Source organism: Molossus molossus, unplaced genomic scaffold (genome assembly GCF_014108415.1).
Source record: "Molossus molossus isolate mMolMol1 unplaced genomic scaffold, mMolMol1.p scaffold_m16_p_3, whole genome shotgun sequence".
In the NCBI taxonomy this organism is placed as follows: Eukaryota; Metazoa; Chordata; class Mammalia; order Chiroptera; family Molossidae; genus Molossus; species Molossus molossus.
This window is the reverse complement of record NW_023425366.1, coordinates 35,612,640-35,639,116: the sequence shown is the minus strand read 5'-3', so window position 1 is coordinate 35,639,116 and position 26,477 is coordinate 35,612,640.

Sequence of the window (26,477 nt, the reverse complement as noted above, 5' to 3'; positions counted from 1 at the left end):
AGGGCCTGTGCTCTGTGGAATGACAAACGAATAGATCAATGCATGAATGACCAAGTGGGACATATTCTAGAGATGTGGTTAGTATGAGCCCTTCAGAACTTGCCATAGTTTCCTTGCTCTCCCCTCCAGCCTTCACCATGTGGGAAATAACTCAACTCGGGATCCCACATCTATCGTGGCCTGTGGGTGCTGGCTCAGACCCCACACACTTCAGCCTGCTGTGACCTGTGGAGGGTATGGTCTCTGAAAGGAATGGCACATTGGACAATAGTCCTCCACAGATTCATATGGGTAACAGTCGCCCCCCTCCTGCTCCAGCTAAGGGAGTGGCTTTAGTATTTCTGGCATTCCCCAGGCCGACTTCCTGTGAGCTCAACCTCAGAATTCCCTCTAACCCACCAAGCAGCACATAGTTACTCATGGTCTGGGCAGGACGAGCTCATGGGAAGGCACTTAGCAGGGTGTCTGATGCATAGTGAAAGCTCAATAAATGTCAGATGTTTTGTCACACCATAAATCAGATCACCATGGCAGGTGCATGCTGAATGCTCTATCTACAGATGCTAGATAAAAGGAAAATTTAATGAGAGAACAGTAATTTGGAGTAGATTTTAAATATCTAATTTATTAGGAAGATATCTGTATTAAACTCAAACCACTGGTCACACTTAATATTTTTATGTAACTTCCAAATAAACAATTTTAAATACATCACTAATATGGTTAGAAGTGAAACACCCCCTACACGCACACACACACACAGGCACAAGCACCTGTACAGATGGATGAATCATGCCCTAATTCACATGCCTTTAAAATGAGTTTCAGTCTAACTCATCCTGGGGAAAAGACACCTGTGGGAAGAATAACTAGAAGTTGTGGTGAAGGTCTGCTATGGATGCTTTTAAAGAGCACAGACAAGGGAGGATGAGGACAGCTAGAAACCTTGTCCCAGAAGATGGACCCCATCCCCCAAGCCAGCGTATGCTGGGAGAGGAAGCATCAGGCTGCCAGTCATCGAAGACATTCTTATTCTGGCCAGCCGGGACCCTTACATGGCCATGGTGATGCAGGGGAGGGAGGACCACACACTGGCCTCATGTGTCAGACAGTGCTTCTTGTTTCTTCCTCCAAGTTAAACCCTGGGCAGCTAGTCTGGATGCTGCAAACAGTAGCAAGAACCTGGGGGCAGCTGTGGCTGAGGAGGGCACAAGAGAGCAAAAGGAAAGACAGGCAGGGTTAGTCACACCTCCTGGTCAGCCTCATGGTGCAGGATGACTGTGATACTAGTGAAGGAGACAGTGGATGTCCTGGCTCCGCACTTTCCTGTGGCCTGTCCCCGGGGGAAACATGTGACCCTCTGTGTCAGAACAGGGGCATCACCAGAGGGTCACTCACTGGCACTCTTTAGGGGTCCCACTGTCCACCTGAAGCCTGTCCTGCTGCAGCGCCTCCCCTCAGCACTGTCTCACCCTCCCCTCCTGGCTTCCTCTCCAGCTCCAAAGCCAACAGCGCAGGGAAGTTGGCTGGGAATGTTCTTCCTCGTGAGACACCGCTCCTGGCTCCTAGAGTGTCTCTGCCACTGGGCCTTAAACATGCGGGGTGCCAGGAACCCCAGTGGTCGCACTCACCTCCACACAGAATCAGCTCCCTGAACTGACAAACCCTAGACCACGTCTCCAATAAATGAAAATCAAAGTATACAATCTGACAGTTAAATGGCAGTAGTTGTGCTTATAGAAACAACATCTGAAAACATCATCGTTAAAAAAACTACACCAAACCAAAATAAAACAAAAAACAGCATATCACACAGTCAGAAAAATGCGTACATTCAACTCTCTGTCTTCTAGAACCCTCCGGAAAGCAGAGCAGGCCTGGCTTCCAAGGGAGGACAGGGAGGCCAAGGCCGCGGCAGCCCCCAGCCTGGGGAGCTGTGGTGACGCAGAGGGGTGCCCGGGAGGGCAAAGTGCTCCTGGATGGGGTCGCAGGTGTGGCCAAGCAAACGCCTGACCCTGTGTGTTGCTCTTTGGAAATATCCAGTGTACCCTATTCTGTACACACCCCCTTATCTGCATTTGGCCATCTGTCTTTCAATGCATGAACTTCTGCTGGCTGGAATAATTATAAGGTTGACTTTTATTTCCATTTTTAAAAATCCTCTCTAATGTCCCTTTTGAAATGCCTCTCAAAAGTAAAAAGACGCCGGTTTCTTGCCATGAAACTACTGGGGAGAGTGGAGAGAGTTCCCGGGCACGTCTGAGTCTGCAGCGCCCATGGCGCCCAGACTCCGGGCAGAACGGCCCGCAACACCCCTCAGCCTGGGCTCTTGCAGGTGGTGGCAGCTCTGGAGATTCTGTTTACAAATCATTAATGAAGTGACTGTGGCTCTTTTCACTTGCTCACACTTTGAACTGCTGGGAATGACACATTCCTAAACGGGGCACAAGAGCAGAGGAAGCCACAACAGCCGCATTATGGGGCCACACAAACCCTGGCATGAGGGGTTTAGATTAACCCCATCAGTTCAGGAGGGACGAGAAACACGCCAGTGCGAGCTGCTAGGCAGGCCAGGCTGGCCCCCGAAATGCCCCCTCGGCCCCGGACCCACGCTTTCTTCCTGCACCATGAAAGGCCCTTTCAAAGGCGAGGTTCCGAGCAGCACAAGAAGTGGAAGTCACTGCATTCTCTGAATGAAATAAATGTCTCTTTTCAATTCCTATAAGGTTTGTGTAAGTTCTGCCCAGTACAGCACCATTAGGATTCCGAGGAAAGACGCATACATTAGACCACACTGTGTCCCTTTGTGCTCTAGACATCAACTCTCTCCTGCCACTGGTAGAGTTTAAAAGCTCAAACACAGTGGGGGCTCCTGCTGAGGAGACGAGCCGCGGGGCCCACTGAAGCCACCTTTGTGTGCAGCGGCCCCGTTTGAATACACAGCATGTTGTCACTGGTGAGGGCAGATAACTCCAGTGGGCCATTCCCGCAGAAGGATAGAGCAAAACAGAGACGTTTATTCATTTGGTTCTTTCATTACAATAAAACATTTCTTGAACTACCAAATTTCCCAAATACACACAAATACGTCCCAGGGGAAATGCCACTCTATTTGTAGGCCTCAGCCATGTCCCTGCATGGGAGAAGCCATTCAGTCACTTTATTCCAAGACTTTCCCTCTCTTTCCACACGCTCTCTCTCTCTGCGTTGCCTGTGAAATGCTTGTGGGACTCATGGTTTCATAAACTGCCCAGGAAATCGCCAAGGAACACGGGGAAGCCTTGGACTGGGGTCCTGGTCTGGGATGTTTGCATGTTGTATTTTCAGCTGCGAAGAGACTTCAATGTCTCGTCGGGTTGAACGAGTGGTCAGGGAGATTTAGGGCTGTACATAAATTGTCAGACTTGAAAGCCTCATTTCAAGTCGTATTATGTTCTCTCTTTTAGGTCGGCAGATGGTCTTCTTCATAAAGCTAGAAAGCATCTTCATCCTCCAGTCCTCAGGAGACTTCAAGGATACCTGGAGCTCCCCTCATGTGGAAGGAAGGACGAGAAGGTTGGGGAGCCCCACTTCTGGCCGTTCATATTCTTCTTGATTTGTAAGAAGTTGTCCTGCTCTCTGAGGTCATGGAGGAAGGCTCTTTGCTTGGATCTTACCACTGCCTTGCCTACTTCTTTGATGAAACTCCACCAGCAGTGTCTCAGAAAACTGATAAATTCATGAATGAATCCATATTTTATGCCTTGGGGTGTATTCAACTATGCTAACATCTGAGGGCTTCTGGGAAGCAAAGGATTAAGTAAAACATTATTAAATGAGTGTACAGGCAAAAATGCTTTTCTGGCAAATTCTCAGAGCCAAACTTACATTCCTTTTTAATATAGAAAAAAGGATTTCTTTGAGTTCTAATTTTTAAAGACTTAACTTTTCGGATTTGAAGCGGAGGAGGAGTTTATTTTAGAAAAATGCATTGATCATTTACTAGCATTCTCAGAACTCTCCTAGCCAAAAAAAAAAATTAAAAGGCATTTAATCTGTTTTAGGTTATGCAAGAAAAACATTAGTATTATACATGGGGAGACGCCATTCTTTTCCCACCAGTTCAATTTATTTTGCATGTTAGAAGTGTAACAGCAATTTTAACATAAAGTCTAGGTTATCAGGAAAAATATACGACCAAGTTAGCATTCTGAACTTTATTAGAATGGTTACATATATAGTTTATACATGTAGATCAAACCATATTTAATTAATAAAATTCTAAACATACAGAATTTCTTTGTAAATGAGCCTATTCTGGTTTGTACATTTATCTATGTATCTCTATTTAGTACTATCATTTATGTGTGGTATTGATAGAAGTCTGTTTTTGTTTTTAGTTATATTTCCTTAAATGTAAGAGTGGGAAGAAGCTTTATGACACAGAGAAAAGATGCTGCATGGCATGCCTTTTAGGAGAGGGTGTAAATCCCTCATAATACATTACTGGAATCAAACACTTGACATAATTTAACATGGGCCATGCTCTCCCAGCATGTAAGTTAATACTTGGGTGTAAGGTCATGTCTGTGCACATTCTGTAAAACAGATCATGGAACAGCAAACACAGGGCACACCGTTCCCTGCTGTCAGTCTTCACAATTAATACAGATGGCTCAGCAACGTCAGTCAGTCACCCACTCTCATCAGTAAAGGCGGCTGAGGGGAGCTCATGCCCGATGTCTGGGCAGCACCCCTTTGCTTTCAAAAAGGATCTTTGGGGGACCTGAAGGAAATAACTGCCTCATAGTTTTGGTCATCTTGGGTCAATTATTAGAATTCAGAGGCATGGATAAATTTGCAAAGTTTTCCAAAAGGCTTTGTGAATAAAGGGGAAGTGGCGGTAGATTCCACCTCAATTAACTACTCATTGATTTAAAAAAACAATTTATATTATTTTATATAAGATGGGTTTTGGATTGAAGATTTTAATTTAATGATCATTGGAGGCAATTTTTTCTACCTTCCTTCCATCAACAAATACTGTTATATAACTTGAATTGTTACAAAACATACTCTGAGGTTATATAATGGATTAACTTGGCAGAATATACAAAAGTGTAGATTCAAGAAGATGGAAGACAAAGTCAATACAACATTGGAAATGAGAGTGGGAAAAGGTGAGTGGCATTCCAGTTATGATTATTGCATAGCTAACCCCAAACTGTGGTGTGCAACCACCACCATTTGATTATATTCACAGATTTCTGTCAATCAAAATCTGCAAAGAGAGATCTTATCTCTCCACCATGATACCTGGGGTCTGGGCTGAAAAGCTCAGTTCAGTTTGAAGGCTGGGGGCTGGACTCTGACCACTCATGCATCATGTATGTGTTGGTTGATGTTAGATCTCAACAGAGGCCTCAACAGTAATTGTCAGCTGGACCTCCTTTTTGTGGCCTCTTTATTATGTCTGAGTTTTTTCCCACTATGACATCTCAGGATAATCAGATTTCTTACCTGGCAGCTTAGGGCTCCACAGGTGAGGTCTTCTGCTAACAAGCTTCAAATGTCATCATCCTTTTTGTCATAGACATGAAACTCATTAAAAGTCACTTATGCTATATTTCTTTCTACATTATAGAACTTATGGAGGGGTTCAGTTTGAAGGAGAAGAGAATTAGACTCCACCTAGTAATCGGATAATGGCCAAGTTCTAGATAAGAATGTGGAATGAAAGATATCAGTGTTGTCATCCTTGAAAAATACCATCTGTCACAGATGGGGATGACCGATGGGGCTCACCTGAGAGAGATGGAAATTAACTGCTTAGAGTGGACAGAAAAGGTTGTAAATAGGATAGCTGTTACTTGTTTCAAAACCTGGCAAGTGCAGGCCGTGGAGCTATCAGGTACTGCTGAAGACCAGCATGCACAAGGTCCTAAAAATTGGACCAATCTGTATAAGGAGCATCTACACTCCCAGATTTCTGGTTCTCCATGTGCAGTCAGAAACCACTCTTCTCCACTTAGGCAGCATGGAGAAGGGGGCTCTCTGGGATCATTGAACAGGATGGCACTGGTCATAGTTCTATAGGAAACCAGAGGTCAATAACAGTACTAACTGGACCCAACTCATGATTAACTGAAAGCTTGCAGTCCCAAAATATGAAAATATATGGCCTCTTTTCCATGAACTCCCCAAGTTTAGGTTTTCTTCCCCAGAAGTTACTGATGATTCCCCTCTGTGGTAACAAGTTGAAATTGGAGAAAAGACATACAAATGCTGACATCTGTATAATCTTAATTAAACAGACACTTCTATTCTCCACCACCTCAAAATAAAACCACTAGCCAGCAGACTCTACCCTTTATCCAGAGCTTGAAAGATTTTCCATGCCCTTTTCCTAAACATGACTGGAAAGCCAAGAAGTACCAGGCATTCAAAAAAAGCCAGATACCAGGGTAAACAGAAGAAGGAACATAGTAAACAGTAACAGAGTAGGGAGTAGAAGACAACTCAGACTTTTCGTCCATAGACTAAGAACCAGATGCTATAAAAATAAACACTTAAGAAAAAAAAAAAAGTTCTGTGAAATCAATATATGTAATGTATAAATATGTTTATATGTAAATTACATATAATCTAAAAAGGTGTTTATGTTTATATATTATATATAAATTGTATATATGCATATGGAAATTTAAAATAAAAAAATTGAATGAGAAAAAATTGAGGAAATCTTTCATATGGTAAACCAAAATACAAAGAGATGGAAAATGGGAGGAAAAAAAGGAAGAGAAAATTAGAGGATCAATTCATGTATTTCACTATCTGACAAATAAATAGAGGATAGAAAATAAGAAAATTAATGAATGACTGAAACACAGCACCTTTAGGCACACATATTTTTGTAAAATTTCAGAACTCTGGGAATAAAGAGAAGATTCTAAAATGATGGTGGGGGTCTATTAGTCATCACGTGTGAAGAGAAATGAATTGCACTTTCATACATTTGAGATCTCATCAAATGTATCCCCATGCACTACAGTTAAGACTGCATGGAGTACATACTCTACAAAACAAGAATGAAAATCAAGAAAATAATAAGCTGACTTCAGAAATAGGGTCCAATCTAGGAAGGAAGCAGAGACAACTCTTGATATTCCAGGAAGATACATGAAATGGGACGAGAAAGTAAATAGCCTGGATTAGAGAAAAGGCATAACGGGCTGCAGAGGGAAGTCACAAGGGAGAAAATCCATTTTGAGAAAAGTCTGACAAATCTTGACAAACTGGTACATAATAAATTAAATATTAAAAACAACCTAATAATTCAAGTAAAAGCAGAATAGTTGTATAAGAAAGTCAGTATAACCATACTATATTATTTGATTCAAATAAGAAGAAAATGCATAAAAGCACAAAATTATGTTTTAATAAAAATTTGACAGTGATATTAAAAGTACACATTAGAAAAAATAGGATGAGAAATGAAAGGGGTTGTGGTATAAAATAAATTCTAATTTTTTATGTAGGAGATTAATAAGTAAGGTTGAATTATGTCTCAGGAATAGTTTATTTCTGAATTGAAAACTTTGTATATGCAAAGTATTATGTGAAATCCTTTGAAATAATCATAGGATTATTTCTGTGCTAATTCAGGTATAAAAATGTCATTTCTGAAAAAGAGACATTTTTACATGGCAATAGATAATTTGATTTCAAAAGAAAATAGCTGATTCCTGGATATGTACATACATACATACATACATACATACATACACAGTTTTCCTCATTTAAGATTATTCTTTAATTTTTTTTTGTTGAATTTAGAGTAAAGAGAACAAGTCTAGAAAAACAACACAGTAATGACTTTCTAAAGTAATTTATTGTACTGACCTGTGGAATTATGAGTTATCTAATTAGTTTATTATTGCTAATGGAGATGGATATAAAGACAGAGAATAAAGAAAGACAGAGATATTCTGATTTATGAGCTTGTTTTTTAATTGTCACTCCATTCGTGATTTTTTAAATTTTATTTTACTTAAATTCAGCAATTTAACTTTGAATTTAAAGAAAAATAGCCCATTTTTTTATAAAAAAAAATTACTGAGAGGCTATATTTGTTACAAACAAATCAAACAGAGTAGAACTAGCTCATTGAAAGATTGCTCTTCATAAATTCTCTCTTCCTGCCTATGGCATTAAGTGACTTTTGCATCACCATCGGTACAGCTTATTACAAAGACTTTGAATCTTGGTAGTGTTTATTTTTGTTTCTAAAAATTGTGAGGTTTCTTACTTCATAGGAATAACATTTCTAAAGGCCTCTATTTAGTGTCCAAATGATATACATTCTGTTTCCCCATCAGAGAAAACAGGACTAGAAAAGGAACTCAAAAGCAATCTGCACGGTAGGCTTTGATTTTTCTGTTTGCCCTGTATGATCAGTGTCGACTTCTCTAGTAAGCCCTGGATTGCATGCACACTCCATTTCTCCTCTCCTGACAGCCCTACCCTGTACTTCTGGGAAATATTACCTCCAACTATGAGCATTGTATGAGAAGAGGGGCTTTGACTCTGGGCTTCACTTCTAGTCAGTGCTTCCCAACCAATCAGTGGTGCGTTCGGGCCAGACTGTAGGAGACACAGCCAGACTGTGCCTGGAGTCCGAGAGACTGTGGGGTCAACAGGAGAGACTGTTGGGACCATCAGAAAGAGGGAACTGGAGCCCTGAAAAACCAGGGCACACCTTACCATAGTTCAAGAGCCAGTAAATTCTTATCCTTTTTCTCTCTTCAGCCAGACTGAGTTGGAGTTTTACTTTGAACTGAAAAAATAACAGAACTTCTCAGACACTTACCCAGTCCATTCTCTCACTCTTTTTTTTATTAATTAATTAATTTATTTATTTTTGTTACAGATGTTTCTCCTTTTCCCCCCACTGATTCCCCCTCCCCCACCCTCCCTGCCCTGTCCCTAGCTTTGTTGTCCATGTCCATTGTTCATGCACATATACATATAAGTTCTGTGGTTTATCTCTTGAAATTCTATGTCCTGTGAAACTTAACCCAGAAGAGGAGCCATCGTGTTCAGTAAACGCACAAAGAACATGGCCGTGTGGTAAAATAAGAAGCAGTAGAAGTTGAATGTAGGTTTTTGGTTCATTTACATCTTCAGAGGCTTACACTTTTCTGAGAATCTTCAAAAAAATTGAGAAGAAAGGAGTAAATTTTCTCCCAATGAGGCTAAATTATCCCATCTTTGACCAAAGGAAACCTTTTCTATCTCTCCTGCCTCATTCTCATAGAACTCAAACAGTCTTTGAAAACCTCCTTTTTTCAGCACAAAGGATGGCTTATTCTCATCCTTTAAATTAGTCCCTCCACACACACCTGAAATTAGCCATTTTTCAAAAATCCTTATTGGTTAACATTGTGAGATCACAGCCATGCACTACATCTTTCTATGGCTACCAGGTTGGTGTTAATTCTAGGTCTTCCTTGTAAAGAGAGTCAAGAAATGTATATTTTCTAAAATGAAAAACAGTGAGTTTATGAGAATATTTTTCATTGAAAATTTATCATTTGATTTTATAATTCTATTCATTTTCTTTTTACTAAAAAAAAAAAAAGGGTTTCTACAGCATTGATAGCATTACTTATTTACTTTATTAAGAGCTCACACACACACATACACACACATGGCTCTGAAAATTTCAAGAAATTCCAATATTACCACTAAAAATAACACAATTGAGTGTTCTATATTTTATTTTCCCTTCCATTTGTTCTCATGAAATATTCTAATAAACAAGTACATTCTAAATATTGTCTCTTAAAATAAATCAATTTATTTGTCAATTCTAAGGAGATTGAAATGATTCTTTTCTCTATGTGGTTATGTAATCAACTTGTCATACAGTGAAGGTCATTAATTTCTTTTGTATCTAATTATAAAATACTTGGAATATTACATTTTATGAGGTGGTTATTGTCTAATTCTTGGTAGGGTGCATTTGATTTCCTTTAATTTAATAATATGTGTTAATGCTTCCTTTCAAGGTTGTAAATTTGAAAACTTCATAAATTAATACATAAACCTTCTAGGTCTATATATTTATTGAAGCATGTTATTCATCGTGACAATTTAAAGAGTCTTTTCAGAATAAGTACTTTATCTTAGTATTTTCAATAAAATAAAATGACAATTACTGAAAAAGTAGACAAAAATGCTAGATGACATATATAGTCCCCAGATAATGGAATTAAGCCTTGCTCTTACATTTTCGAGAAGTGAATTATCTTCCTTGGATTGAAGGAAAGAAGCAGGATGGAATTCCAATTTTTTGATGACTCAGTCAGATTTCCATTCTTTGACTTAAGTCTATCCAGTTGCACATCCATGTATCATTTTTCAGTGCAATGTGTGTGTGAGCATGTATGTGTTCTGAACCCTTTTGATTAACTTAACCAAACTGCAATCAGTCTTAAAACTATGTCCATCATTTGACTGAGTTGCCTGATCTGGAGTTGCCAAACATGCATGAGATATCCAATCATCTCCTAAACATTAGGATATGCTAACCACTCATATATGTAATTATAGGAACAAATTCTTTAGGGACAAAAGATTTTGTTCTGATTGTTTCTCAAGTGAAAGGCAAATACCTCTCAAATATTTTGAGTTTGGGGAATCAGTGGTTCTTAAATCAGCAAAAGGAGGATGTGTCCACTTCAATTATGTACAATATCTGATTCTTGTTTGAATTCTATCAATATTTCTTATAAGCGTATTATGTGAATACTAGAGCTTTTCAACATATTGCTCTAACATTTGAGGTGTGCAATTATATTATGTATTTGATCTGGAGCCTCCTAAATTGAAAATAAGGTGTGATGTTTTAATAGAATGACCTCCTTCTGGTGTAAAATGAAGGCGTGAGCATTTTCTCCCTTTCTTCCTCATGGCTCCAAACTGTGTCAGTTGTTACTGAGTGCCCCATAACTGTATTTCCAACAAAGATTACACAGATATTTTTGTCTAGCATGTCCTGCAGGGCTGTTCTGTGGTCTTCCGATCAGTAAAAATGTAATAACATTTTCACATAGTCAATATTTAATTCTGTAAATGCAACTGGTAGTTGTAATCTAGGTTATTAACCACACGGTGATTTATGACAGAGGGCAGACAGTGCCAGGGCTAGAGCAGTAGGAAGGTCCTCTGGTGACAATAAAAAGGTTATAAATTTCATAGCTCTGCCTGAGAAATGTATTTATATCCTATATTAAGAATAGCTTTTTATAAATTTTAATGATCCGTGTTATTAATGGGGCTGTCATCATCACTGCCTGTATGAGACTACAGTTCTTGTTTATTTCTGTTACTTTTCCATCAACTGAAGGTCTTGTGAAAAAAAAAAAAAAAAAGAGCTCTTATTAGCAATTTGCCAAAAAAATCTTCAAGAGTTATAAGCCTATCATTGTTTCCCTGGACTGCAAAGCCTGTGAGCGGTAGTTTGCATAAAGTTTTATGACCAAGGCACAGGTCGGGCTAATTGGATAGAGCACAATTGGAGCTCTATCATGTTTACAAAGGCCAAGTCAATATGCAGAAATAAAACCAGGGCCATATCAAAATGGGAAACGTAGGGATGGAAATTGTCCTTCACTTCAGCGCCTTGTTCACTTGCTGAGAGTCCTTTGGGCTTCCAGCTAAGCATGTGCGTGCACACATGCGTGTGCCCAAGTGCAGCTCAACACACTTCCAAGCGACTCGCTCCCACGTGCACCCTTTTCCAATGTTATGTTGTAATTCCTGTGAAGAATGAGAGAAAGGGGTACTTTTGGAAATAGGATGTAATCTCCGGGGGGCAAGGTGTTCTCAGCTGGTGGGGCTTGGCAGTGTTTCCTATACTCAAACACCATCTTTAAAAACCAGATGTTTACAAAGCAATCTTAAAAGAGGTTCTGAAATTGCTCCAAAGACTTCCTTAGACAACGTTAATGCAGTTAGAGAATAGGCTGCTCCAGTTACACGTTTTTTAGTGTCAATCCACGCCACAATTTACCTCCAAACGTTACTCAGGCAAAGGAAGGACAACCGAGAGAGGCTGTTTAAAACAAAATAATTGTCTATGTGCAGTGTTTTTGGCCATTGTTCTTTATATAAGATATTAATTTATTGCAGTATAAATGTACTTCAGTCAAAGTAATAGTGGCTACATTTTTAATGATAAATTTTTTAGCTGTTAAATAGTTTCTTTATAGAGATAACACAAAGGTTTTGACATCTTTATTTTGTGGTTACTCTAAATTTTAAACTGAAAAACAATGTCTACATTTTTTTAATATTAAAGAGGACAGTTTTTTTAAAGATTATTTTTAGAGCAATTTTAGTTTGACTTCTTTAGGCTTAATACATTGCTACCTAAAAGAAAATCACCATATCATAAAATATGAAAGTTGTGTATCAGAATTAAACATATATTTTTAAGGCATTTTTCCTCTTTCTCATATGGCTAAAGTTGAATTATGGATATGGCGCATGAGATTTAGGGCTCATTTTGAACACAAGAGTTTGTCTTCTTTTCACCCCCTTTTTTTCTTCTTCCATTTCATTCATTCTTCCTGTCTTGTTCCTGCTCTCCCTTAGACTCCCTTGTCTCTCCCCACTGCTCCCCTCTCTTTTCTCTCTCATCACACACATGACAAACAGCACAGTGCAGCTTGCCTCGCTGGGTCAAGTGTTCTGTGGAAGAAAAAACGTTCTGTTTATTCATCGAGCAGTTGCTTAGAGCCAATGGTACTCCAGGCACTATTCTGGCCAAAGAGGACACAGAACCCACTAAAGTGTGGTCCTTTCAATGAGGAAATGAGAGAGATAAAGCCACTAAACGTGTCCGCAGAAAAAAGTGTGGTCCTAACCATCTATCATCTGATCTCTGTTCTCTGCATTGGGTGCCCCCACCCCAAATCTCCACATTTAAAACCCTAGATCAGTAATTAAAAATTTACTGATAACTTTATGAAGGTTGAGAGAAAAAGTGTCCACTTACACTCCCAGGACAATGATGGGATGTCACGTGCATCTCTGGTATCTCTGGGTTCTCCAGTCGTGTCTGCTTTGCGTGTCTTCGCTGGAACCTATTTTGATTGACATTTCCTCCGAGTGGGGTTCAAGCAGACTTGCTCCTAATTTTCTTCTCAGCATGATCTTTCACTCTCACACCATGTCAAGCCCCCACAACACCCCAATTTACAAAACATTTTATCACTTAATTCTGAATTCCATGGGTAGATAGGCCTTGGATGTTAAACTTCTACCTCAAATTAGCTTTTTAATTTATCAGATCAAAAATACAAATCTCTATCTACAAGGCATGTTGCATCCCAAGAGAATAAACTTTTTGTAGTCCACTCCTTATGGCCTGTATGCAGGGCAGCCTTCCTGGTACCTTCCTCCCAGCTGGCCACCAGACTAATATTCTGTAACCTTCTCCAGTGCTCCATCCCATCCATCACATGCTCAGAATAAATTGGCTACATAGCACTGCAAAGATACCTTCAGAGTGTTGCTTTATTTTCTCTGCTGAGATAATACACCTATGGCATTTTGTGTAAGTTTCCAACATGAGCTTTGTGCCCCAAAATGGGCAAGGAAATAGAGAGTGGGAACTAACTTAGAAGTGTTGAAGGCATGGGTCACATGAGAGGCTGTATCATGAGGAATGTAAGGAAGGACATCTCTAGTCATTTCATTTTGTTGAGGAACCAGAAAAACCTTATTTTCCATGACTCTCAGAGGTAAGAAAACTGTCTAATTAGATATGGGCTTTAAGTATCAGATTTATCTCTCCCCCCAAAATGATGAGTAGGTTAAGTGATCTCTAACATTATAAGATTCAATTAAAATAGTCTAATATACCATACACTACTTACATTTAAGTATTAAGCAAATATAAAAAAAAAATGTTAATTATGTCTGTATATACAAACATGCCTGAGTAAAATACTAAGTTTTTATAATCATTACATTTTTATTAGCCATTGCATTTGTTACACCAGTGTACATTCTTGCACTTGAGTAAATTAACAATAACTTATTATTGTCTTCTCTCAATTAGTGTTGCCATTTCTTTAATCATTACTCAGTTCTCTGACAGTTAATTTTTCCAACAAAGATGCAATCAAAATCTATGCATCTCTTTGTCCTTTAATCTCAGTTGATCTAGAAGGGTTACCTATTTTCTTTCCCCGACATTGATTGTCTAATGACACAAACCAGCTGTGGAACACCCTGGGTTCTGTCTTTGTTTCCACAGGGTGTCATTTAACTTGTGCCTCTATCCCCTGTATTTTTGATAATAATTTAGAAGCTAGGGCTAGTGGCTCAATTAGATTTAGGTTAGACACTTTTGTTAAAATCTCTGCACTCTGTGCTTCCTATTGAACCACTTCATAGTGCCAGGTGGTTTCATCGTTAGTGATGACAATTTTGAAGGTCATTAACAGACTGACCTTGCCATGGTAAATGCATTTTTTTTTTATTAGCAACTCACAAGAAATGGTTTAGTTATGCATTGATAAGATTTGCTGGCATTAGTTGCTTTTTTGGGGGGTTACAAAATTGTGATTTTCTAATACTACTATTATTTTTCTTTATTTGATAACATTCTTTTATAAAGAACTTTCCTTCATCAATGGGAAATGAACTACTGTTCCTCACAGAAGAAATAAAAAAAAAACCTGTCAAGATCCATGCTTAGTTTTCTAACTTTAATCATCATTTTTTACAACATTTTGGTGTAAACTTCAATGTGGGTAAATTAGGCTCCTCATCTCTTTTTATTTTCCTCATATACCATGGTTTCAAATACTTTTTCTTTTTTGTAGAAATAATCACTTGTATTTATTATATATTTTATTGCCAAATCAGTCTAATTTTGCTGTTGGTCACCAGATCAGTCTAGTTCTGGTATCCTTTAGATATGCTGAGTTTAGTTTTTCTGGCACAATAAGACATCCAAGTTCATTTTGTATATTGCATGCCTCACACCCAGAGTGATCTATTTCTGCAAGGAACACTGGCTCCATTCAGTGGGGGATTGTATTTGGAAACCAAGATGTGGGTGCAAGATGTGCTCATTGGACTAGGTGTCAGGCTGCTGGAACTTTCAGTGTACACTGGTAGTAAAAAATGCAAATACAATTATGTGAATATATTAACATTTTCAAATGTAATTTAAATTAAAGAGATTCTTATTTTATAATTATGTCTTTTCCCCCCCATAAACTGAAAGCCATAGTTTCTAATATTAGTATATTTATTTGTCTGCTTTATCCAATATATGAAATGATTTGAACAATTATATACCACTGTTAATATATTCAATAAATCCAATGAGTGAAATTTAAAATATTTCTTATTGCTTTGTTGTCCTTAGGATCTGAAGATGACATGGAATTCAAATGGCATGTGAAACTCCTCTTTTCTCTGGGTGGTTATGTTGTCAATTTGACATGTTATTGGATTTGTATGTCTTAGTTTTACTTTTAAGTATTAATTTTTTCCTTTAATTGTCTAATGTCATACACTTGTGTGCTTTAAATAATAAAGCAGTATAAAGGAGGGTATGCAGAGGAGCCTCAAATATATGTCAACCTCCTTCAGCCCAATCACCTCACTTCTGTTTATCATTCCAATGCTTCTTCTTTCAAATTTACATATGTACTACATTTCCCTGTCTTCCATAATCATTAACAATCTCTAGACTATCCTCAGTTTTCGTATTCTGATTTTATTTTGTAAAGGTCAGACGGGAAAAGTTAGGTGGTGATCCAGGGTTAGGACCCTAGAGTCAACAGACTTGGCTTGAGCCCTGCTTCACCATTTACAAGCTGTGATTCCTAACCTTTTTGTATCTTAGTTTCCTTCTCTATAAAATGGGGGTAACAGCAGTTTTATTACTGAGTTAATTTTAAAAAGTGTGTAGAACAGTGTCTGGCATATAGTGACTACTCAGTATTATAAGCTAATATTACTCTAACACAATGGTTCTTAACTGGGGATAGAGAGGACTACTTAGACCTTGAGGGGACACTTACCAACACCTGGAGACAATTTTGATGGTCACAACTGGAGTGGCAGTACTACTGGTACCTAGTGAATAGATAACAAGGAGGTTGCTAAACACCTTACAACACACGGGACAGAAACTCTTAAGAAGAATCATATGGCCAAAATACCAACAGTGCTAATATGTGAGTGATAGCAAAGGAAATAATTTTTTATAAAATATAAAAATGATCATCCTAATAGCTAAATGAAGACTTGTTTCTAGGTTTTATAAAAATTTAACTCACTAAAAGTAATTAACCAATCAAAGCATAGTAATTTTTTTTCTTTTTTTGACTCATGTTTTTATATTAAAGAAGACAATTTAATCCTCTTTACCTAAAAATAGTCACTAATAATGTCCCACTGTGTCTTTCAGACTGAACTGACATGAGAATGTTATTCTGAGTATTTCCCCTATTAAACGTGTGACTGGTTTAGAAAGAAGTTTCTCTTACTAGAAAAGTAACACTGAGAACGGGCTGGTTGCGCAGAATTCTCTTCGACATTGAAGGGAGGAGACGTGTGTGAGGAATAAAGACCAGAGTAAGTAACTTTTTTTTCTTCACAAAGCTACAATCATACTTTCATGAAGCCAATTGCTTAGTAAAAAGTGCAATAATTAAAGAATGGTGTTATTTCTCTGTTCCATGGAAATAGGCATAAAAACAGTAATTTCTCACATGACTCTGTTTATTATTTTAAACAATTATGTCAACTCTCTAGGTTTTCTGAAAGTTATATTTTTCTACAAATCCTGAAATTCAGAAAATATGACATTTTAAGGGAAAAAGTTTGACTGACCTATAAAGACTGATTTACTTAAAGGGTCTAGGATTAGTAAAATGGACAGGGACAATCTGACTATTGGTGTAAAAATACTAGAATTCAAATTTCAGTGTGAATGAGGACTCTTTTGAAGACCTAAAACCACTATGTAATGCATTCTTTATGTGAGTTGGGAAAAGAACTATCATTTTGATGTTAGTGTTCAGGAAGTTATGGGTTACAGTTGAAAGAGTTACAATTTTGGAATCAGGTCTGGGCTCAGGTGTCAGACTTTCTAAATTCCAGCTGTGTGGCCTTGAGCCAGTAACATAAACTGCTTTGAACTTGGATATCTTTATACGTACCATAAAGAATACTCTACTAAATCTTTTTTGATATGACAATAACCTGAGTAAAACATCTAGCACAGAAACATACATATAGTAGGTACTCAAATAAATGTTAGTCACTTTCCTACATCAAAACATAAAGATGCCATAATTATGGCTTATTATACAGAGGTTCAGATATGTTATACCCCATTTCAGGCATCCCCAGATCAGCAGAGAGATGACTGTGCAGTTAACGGGCTAAGGCCCCACCTCTGACAAAAGGGCAAAGTGTGTGGAGGTTAATGAGCCTCTCACCCCTCACTGCAGTAAATTGAAATCTTAGGTTAAGTGTCATGTTTGAATGTGCATCTATAGTTAGTATAGGGCCAAAAACACTACTTAAATTCTTGTTGTAATGTTGTAAAAACTATATGAAATGCTTCTGTTATATCTTTAAGACATCTAATGCTTTATGGGAGTGCAACACATTTCTACCATGTCAAGAAGCAGAGATGATACATTCCCAGAATCCTCATCCCCAAATCTCTCTTGTACACTGTTCCTTATAAGGCAGGCCTCACACATATTAGGACAGAGACGTGATCAATGAACAAGCAGAACTGTGTGAAACGGTGGGCTTGAGTATGGAACCTTGGGAAACTAGTTAATTCAAGAACAAAGGTAGACCTGACTGCCCGCACTGAACAGGTCACATAGCAACAGGAAGCAAAAGGTATTATTCAGAGACAGTAGTATAACCAGGCACTAAATCTGATTCACACTACCCCAGCATTGGAACGTGAGGGGCAGGTACCAAAACGTGGGAAATAAAATTGTCCTCATTTTGTCAATGGCCTTCCTGTGCCACAATGGACATCAAGTGTATTTTAGTTAGAAAAATTGTGAAAACAGTAGGAAGTGATCTTTTCTGTCTTTGAACAAAGAAATGCTAAAATATATTAATAGATTGTAGAATAATTAAAATCTCAGAATAGAAAGGAAATTCAATGGGACCTTACACAGTTGTCATACATTTAAAAAATAAGTTATTGTTTGTAAATACCTGATGTTGTTTACTTTGGAAACTTATTTTCTGTACTTTGAAACACAAATGCAAATATGCAGTAGGATATATTTTTATAACCTTACAGATTTGACAATATAACTTTCATTCATTGTAAAAACAAACCACTGTTAATTAGGAAACACTTCAGTCTATCAATAGCCTGGAGTTGCCTTTCAGGAGTTTCTGGGCTCCAGTATTTCATCAACTGAGAAGACATCACAGCTGAGCTACTTAGAGAAGACTGGATCAGGACCCTCAAACCAAGGGGTTACAAAATCCCTTCACAAAGAAATAAAAAGAATATTTCAAACACTCTTATGTTTTCTAGTGCATGTGTTTCAACATCCATTCTTAAAGGAAACATGGCCCATCCCCAGCTCCGGAGAGAAACACTGTGCCTCTGCCTCGGCTGCTTCAGTGGTGCCGTTTGCATTATTTTTCTGTACAACTTTTGTTTTGTGAACTGCTTTGTGTTTGGTCCTATTCTCCAGCTGGGTTGTGGGTTCTTGGTAGGCAGTAAAAAGGTCTCCGTTTCCTCTATAATCCATGGAAGATGTCTGGTCAACAGTTTTCAAATCCTACATGTTTCGTAAAACATCTTACTAATGTGAAATCAATTCCTACTCAAGGTAGTTAATTCCACTATCCAATTAAGAAAAACATTATTGTTTTAGCTAGGTTGCTAGATGAGAATATTATTCAAACCACATTTCTCTGGGTACCTGCATGACCAAATTACCAGACAATAACCTACACTCCCATACCACATGCTGAGCGCTGCCTTGTACCTACTGGGTTTGCTATGAATATTTGCTGACTTAATTTGATCTCCTCGTAAATATATAGTCAAGACTAGAATAATTTATATGCACTAATGTGAACACAGACTTCAGTTTGAAAAACTGAAAATAAACATAAGTAGACAGATTTTAACCAGAGATTTTAAAGTGCACAGTAAGTAGTAATCTGTCGTCATCATCTTTGCTATGACATTTGTTTGGAGGTCAGGAGGGGCTCGCATAAAGGAATAATATTAGCTTCTCATCTAGTTTAAGATTCTGAGCAAAATAGTTAAGACCTGGAATCTAGGCATTGTGCCAACACTGCTGGGTGAGTTTCAACTTTCTTATAAAATCTACACATAGAAAAAGGTAGCCAATAACTCAATGCCACTCTTAAAATCTGCACTCAGCAGCTCAATCCAGACTTTTAATTAATACCTTTATATACTCACATACATTGAAGAATCCACCTATCATCCCAGTAATTTGTTCTAAAAGGCTGGGCATAGAGTGTGAGTTATGTGTGTTAGTTCCCATAAGCTGAATTGTAAGCAAAGTTTGTTCTCTAAATCTTGAATCTATTTTCAAGGTGCTGTTAGCTAAGATAGCATTGTAACCAGAATGACCACACTGCTATTGTCACTACTGCCAAGGAAGACATTTCACTCATCAACACCAGATATGTTTCTATCTTGAGTTCTGGACATTAGAGATGGGTTTTATTTTTGAAATCGGGTCATGCTAATTAGCATAACTAATGTCAGTAATAGGCTCTCATTAGAATCGTCTCTTTTGAAAAACCAACACTAAGCATGTCCTATGGTCTTATCATCCCATAAACTACTCTCACATTTTAGTTCTTCCTTTGGTAGCCTTCTTGATAGATTGTCAACACTCATTGTCTTGCTTAACCTGTCCTGCAGCAAGATCTCCCTCCTTCTGGTCATTTTCTACTTCTTCTCTACCTACTAGTATAACATAACCAGATCAATAATCTGAAAGACTTCGCTGAACTACTTTGTACAAACACTGCCATGCACAGCACCTAGAAGAATAAATATGTCAAGTACACATTAATGAAATTGATGCTATTCAAGCATGTAAACTGAAAATCTTTGGGGCACATGCCTCATAAGCTCACACCTTATGTATAGTGTCCAAAGCCTGATCCCTAAAAAGACTATATATCCAGCTATTAGACCAAATACATTTTTGTTGTTTGTTGCCGATTCTAAAAGTAGTAGAAAATTGCTTCCAGAATGTAGTTACATCAACCATGAGGTCTAACAGGAATAAACTTTTTGTGCAAGAAGTAGTCAGAGAACTTCAAAGAGTAAAGAGCTGGGACTTCATAATTATGAAATAAATTGTATGAACCATTTGAGCTTTGAGTTCTTCATAACCTGCCCCATCCTCCTGTGGTTCATAAAAACTTAGAACTATGGCAGATGGAAGTCAGAATGGATTTCACTGCATTCTGCCAGTAGAAACTTGTGTGTATGTTTGGGTGCATGTGTGTTAAAATCATCTGGGGATAGTTTACCAGTCCCCTTTTTAACACAAGTATAATTCCTTAAACATTTAGTTTTTTGTGCACAGCTAAGTTATGCTTTTGTCTCACTTATTTTCTTGAGTTTTAAAATAACAACAGTAACAACAAAATACGTAATGCATAAAGCTTAACCATTTTTTCTCTCGAGTAGTTACACATTCTTGGACTCCTTTGTGTTCATTCTCACTCCTTAGTGAGAAAGGACTGCCTCCGGATCTCATTGGGTGGATGGTAAGCCAATGGGAGGTGTGGCTAAAAGCTTTTCTCTGTGGTTGAATTTTCACAGATTATGCACCAAAGATAAGGGTCACAAGACAGATGAGTGAGAATGTGGTAACACCTTGAGTTCTCAAAGAATTCTGTGATAAGAAAACTAAAAAATAAATAAATAAAAAGAGTGTTGAAAACTTCAGATAGAAAACATAGTAGAAGTATGGTTGATTCTGCTTATTATTAAGTTAACAACTAGAGATAATATTGTTAGTAAAGCAATGGAAGTAGAAGTAGGAAAATATGGTCAACTTATTTGGAGAAATCTGATAGTGAAAAGAGGTAGAGTTAATGGGATTCAGCAACAGTGTGGCATTTGCTGTGTAATATGAAAGTCTGTGCATATGTTCCAGAAAAAGGCAGGAGTCAACTGGTCTTCATTGAAAACGAGTGATGAGCACTGCACGCCCTACTCTCACTCCCATCATGTCTATTTCAAAATCATACATTTGGCCACATAAAACTCCGCAGGAGAGCCTCCAGTGTGTGCCCATTGTCTAGTAGTAAAGTCCACGTGACTCCCTGCATATCTCCACTGAGCCCTCTTCTCACCCAGGCAGCCTGCCTGCTCCTCTGTATCCAGTGAAATGACCACACCAGTGATCTCCACTACAGAGACCTTCATGTCTATTCCTCTTAGCTGTGCTCTTCCCACCCCCCAGTTGGGGCTTCATCCACCCCTTTGCTTCTGTGGGAAACCCCATATCCCTGCCAGGCTCACTACCTACATGGTCATAGTCATTCATGTTCCTGAAGCTCACTCAGCCTCTGCAGTCCTCTGGGACCACCCATGCTCATGTTATTGAGCTTTTTCTGTACTAAACAGCTTGGTTATTAGAGACATTATCTGCAGAGACTCAGCTGAGTGTCCACCAGACTCAGCCATACCAGCCAACTTGTCCTTGTCCAGAGCCTTCAGTGTAAGTGTCCCTCCCACTGTTACCTGCCACCTACTCTACAGAGGAGAAAGATCAAACAGTGAATCTGTGTTAAAGACCTTGCTCTCTGCTTCACTGGGTTTTGATGGAACGACTCTACTACACTGGAGTTCCCTCTACTGGGGGTCTTCTTTGCACTGGCCTCAGGTCCCCCATGGTCCTGTCATAGACAGTGAGGGTACACACCTTCTGTATGCCTTTTTGCTCTTGAGCTCACTCAGGGCAGGGACAATTCTTACTCAACTCTTCTTCCATGGAAGTCAGTAAGGGCTCAGAGAATCTTTGTTAAATAAATCAATGGCTATAACAATGTCCACACCACATGGCAATATGAAGAGCTGCCTACATGATTTGTTAAGTACAGATAATTGTAAAAACAAAAACGGTGGTGATAACAAAAGATCCTACTATGTAAGTCACCTTCCTGAGTGCTTCTCTAATCTCCAGCAGTGAGGAAATTGGGGAGCAGATTAACACAGCTGGTGAGGAGCAGGAGGGAGTTTGAACTCAGACTCTCTAGCCTCAGATGAGATCAAAATAGAATTTCACTTATCAATTTAAGAAACCTATCAGGAAAAGGGCTGCATAATCTGCTGATATAGAAGTGAGATGTTAATTATTTTGAGTATATTATACAAGATGGTACATTGTAAGGTTTGATTTGCCTCCAATGAAATTCAAATATTTAACCTGCCCAAAATAGCATGAAATCAGTAGGTGGTAAATAAGTTCTAGTATACTGGAATAATGGTTCACAATTTGATTTGGTCTAAATTCACTACTTCATTTATAATGAGGCATATTGAAAAAAATAAAAATAAAATCTATGAGAATATTTTTTCTAATATCTATTTGCTATTTATTATCAGAATGCCCCTATGTGGACTAAGTTTAGCTCAATGACAGAAAGACTGTCTAAGAAGATGTAAGAAATAAAATCAGAAAGATGAAAGGGTTTCAGTTTACTCGGCCTGGACGAGGCAGGCAGCATCAGGCAGAGATCTGTCCTCTCCCCACTCTGGGTTTGTCAAGGGGCCCTGGTACTTAGTTTGTCAAGTTACACCTGGGACTACTTATCCTCTGCCTACTGAGACCTCTTCCTGCTCAATAAACACCTTACAGAATCAAAACTGACTTTTGTTTTTGAAGTGGCCAGTCATATTTTTGACATCTTAAAAAGGAAATAGACTCTGCCCTGATCACTCCAAATTTTATTAAAATTAGTGGAGCCCTGGCCGGTTTGGCTCAGCGGTTGGAGCGTTGGCCTGCGGACCAGAGAGACCTGGGTTCGGTTCCTGCTAGGGGAACGTACCAAAAAAAAAGAAAAAGAAAAAAAAATTAGTGGAGCCTAATGCCAGAAGAAGCTCCATTCATTGAGTAAAGGAGTTCCAAAACACAGGGCTAGAGACGGGTCCATGAGATTGGACTGAAGCAGGGAAGGATTCACAAAAACAGGGTCTAAAATGTTTGATTTTAGCCTAACTCAGTCACCCTACAAAGACAAGGTCTGAAATGGGGCAAAGCACATGTCTTCCAGAAGTGACATATTAAAAATGAGGACATCCATTCTACATTTAATTTGCCCATCAGTTTTCAGAGAAGTTGCAATTTGGCTGCAAAACACACCATACACCAAAAACCCTTTTGATATCAGAGATCTCTTTTGGAATTAGCTAAATGATTTTTGAACAAGTTTCAGTCTTGTTATTATTAGTTTCTCTTTCAAACTCAGATTGCTAGACTGGTAAGTTTATACTGGCCAGAATAAGCAACAGTGTAGTGTCAAGTTTACAAGCCCTGAGTCAAGGGTGGCTGGGTTCCACCGGGAGTGCTCACGGATCAAATGGTTCCTTTGCATGTCAGTGAATTCAAGTGCACTTTGGTTTCTCCCATGGCGGTCCTGAGGCGGGCTCCCAGAAGTTCACAATGTAGGAAGCCAGAGTGTGGAGTTCACCTTTAAAGTCATTCACATCCATTTTAGTTCCATGTCCTCAGCCTCCCTTGACCCCCAGGACTTCTTTTCACTCTGTAGTGACTAGGATTCTGAGGAAAAATGCCTTCTGCCTTTTCTAGTTGCTATAAGATAACTACTTGAAAATTGTGTTTGGACTGAGAATAGAAATTCTCACCCTAAAATAACAAGGCCCTCCTCTTACCTCCCCATCTTACCATAACCTGCTCTCCTCAGGGGGCAGCAGGGGCAGAAGGCTAGGAAGGGGGTGGGTGGAAGATGCTCACCCCAGGATTTAGTAATCACTCCATGACCAGACACCCCCCATGACTGCTGGAAAGACTCAGCCACCCCCATGTGTCCAAATCACCTTGTTTTTTTGTTTGTTATTTTTAATTTTGCTTTTTGTGAGTGTCGATTTGTTATCACAAATTGGCAGTAAATTTAGCCACTTCAGATCATTGTTTCTGACTATTAATCTAGAAGTAATTAATGGACTCAATAATATTCTGAAAGCAACCTGCTTAATACTTATTGTATTGCCCTTGTTTTCGATTATTAAAGAAAAAACAATGAATGATGTCAAAAATTGTGATTTCCTCTGCTTTCCTCAGCACAACCTACTGAAAGTTGCTCAGTGCCCTGGCCGACCAAAGGCCTGCACACACACCCATTAAGAAATCCATATTATTGAGAGCAGAGAAATTAGATAACATTTTCTTTAATTGCTCAACCTCTGTTAATGATTTTGAAGCTAACGGACACTATCTACTGTCAGATATTGTACATAGAAATTTTATAACTGGAGTTGCTAGAACAAAACAGAAAGTGATATTATTTGGGGAAAATAACGTTTTATAGAAAGTTTCCAAAGCCATCTCTCTACGAATGACCTCCTGTACATGCACTTTGCATGTGTGTCACAAAATATACCATTATTCTAAATGTCATTGATTCTCTAGATTTTCTAGAAAGTTTTCATAATACATTCTATCTTTTTTTTTTCTTCCAAATTTTTAGCAACACTGTATGTTCATTAATTTTATTGTTACACATAGCTTACAGAATTATAATATTTGGGAGAGTAGAAACAGACTGATTCTTAAATAAACAATTTCAGACTTTCTGGAACTCTGGAACCCTGTGAGTCCTTGAGTGAGAATCACGTTACGCACACTGTCACTGGATCAGCGGGAGCAGGGAAGTGACTGCCTGTGATCTCCCAGCTGGGAAGGTGTGGGATCAGGGGGGCATAAACCTGGGAGTTCTGAGTCACAGGTGTGTTACCCAAGGGACACAGGAGTACGACAAGGCATAGGTTCTATGGTGTCTGTGTGTGAGTGAATGTGTGTGTGAGTGTGTATATGAGTGTGTGTGAGTGTGTGTGTATCCTTTCCCTTACAGAGAGTGGTGAAGTAGAAGACAATGGAAGGCAGGCTTTCATGGAGAGAAAATTCTGTGAGAGCTCCTGTAGCTACTGTGGGACAATACAGTTCTGGGCTGAATTCTGTTCCTCCAAAATTAAGATGATGAATTTTGGAGATGATTAAGTTAAAATGAGGTCATTAGGGTGGCCCTCACTCAATGTGACTGGTGTCCTCATAAGAAGTGGAAGTTTGGACACAGGCACAGGGAAGACCACATGAAGAAACATAGGGGACTATGGCCATCTGCAAGCCAAGGAGAGAGGCCTGTACCAGACCCTTCCCTCACCACCCTCAGGAACAACCAACCCTGCCGATACCTGTATCTCAGACCTTGCAGCCTCCAGGACTGTGAGATAATCAATTTTTGTTGTTTAAGCCACCTAGCTTGTGGTCCTTTGTCATAGCAGTTCTAGCAAACTCCTACAGCTGTAGAAGGGGGTGCTTTTCATGAGATGGGCTGATGGTCAGGGAGGTGAAATTGTCGAGAGTCTTGTCAGTTGATGAAACACATGGCAGACTTCACATTGTCATGTGAGGGTAATGTGCTAGATGCTCACAGGGGTATAAATGCTCACATTTGTATTACAAACTCTCCTGTGACGATATGGAGTTGGCTTTGGAAGCTGTAAAACTCCAGGCAGGTCGCCCTCCAGGACATATTGGTAAAAGGAGCAGGTGGGATTCATGGAAGGAAAAATTCAACAGGAGGGACTTGGGGGTCTGGAATGTTGACCTTTGCAGGTGATGGCCCGTGGGTTTAGAAATATGGAAAAGAAAACAATGGAGGAGGAAGGGGAGAAAACTGGAGAGACTGGGAATAACCCCAGTTTGCTGGCCTTGGGTTCCAGAGGACGATGGAGAAGTTGGAGTTGCCAGCATAAGGCCAACACACAGGAGTGAGCTGACCAGGGAAAGAACTGGGAGGTTGACCAAGGGGACCACACACACCCTGGAGAAGTGGACTGAAAGCAGAGAGGGAGGTTAGTCCAGGGGCTGAATGAGCAGACACAGAAGGACGGCGAGGATCCAAACGTAATGCTCCAGTAAACATTTTAATAACGCCTGACGGTAAACGACGATCTAAATGGAGCCATTTTAAAATGCAGCCAGAGCTGTCATCCCAGAGGAACTGCCTTGCACATCTGAGCCCACAAACCTTTGTAAAGGAAAACGGAAAAATAGCTTTGGACTGGGCCTATGCACCCTTTTTGCAAAGGTAACAAAAATGCAGATATTATGACCATTGGATGGTAATTACTGACTTAAAAATTAAAAACATAGAATCATTGT